The sequence below is a fragment of the Penaeus chinensis genome, chromosome 9, assembly GCF_019202785.1.
Source record: "Penaeus chinensis breed Huanghai No. 1 chromosome 9, ASM1920278v2, whole genome shotgun sequence".
NCBI classification, from domain to species: Eukaryota; Metazoa; Arthropoda; class Malacostraca; order Decapoda; family Penaeidae; genus Penaeus; species Penaeus chinensis.
In genome coordinates this window covers 5,544,349-5,544,580 of record NC_061827.1, presented here as the reverse complement: position 1 = coordinate 5,544,580, position 232 = coordinate 5,544,349, and positions in this window count along the sequence as shown.

The following is a 232-nucleotide window of genomic DNA, read 5'->3' as shown; positions in this document are numbered from 1 at the left end:
GCAAGCATTCGAGTTGTAAGCCAATCCCAAAACTGTACATTATATACAAGTGGAATGAACCTGAAATGTAATTATTCATAATTAATAATTAATCTAAATACGTGTAAATACAAAAGCCAATGAGTGGTAGGTAGCAAGTCAGAGCGGAAAAATTTAGGAAAAAGGTCAAATTTAGGACAAATTAAAGGACACGGTTTCAAGGGGGAACTAATATACAATGTGCATACTTCAA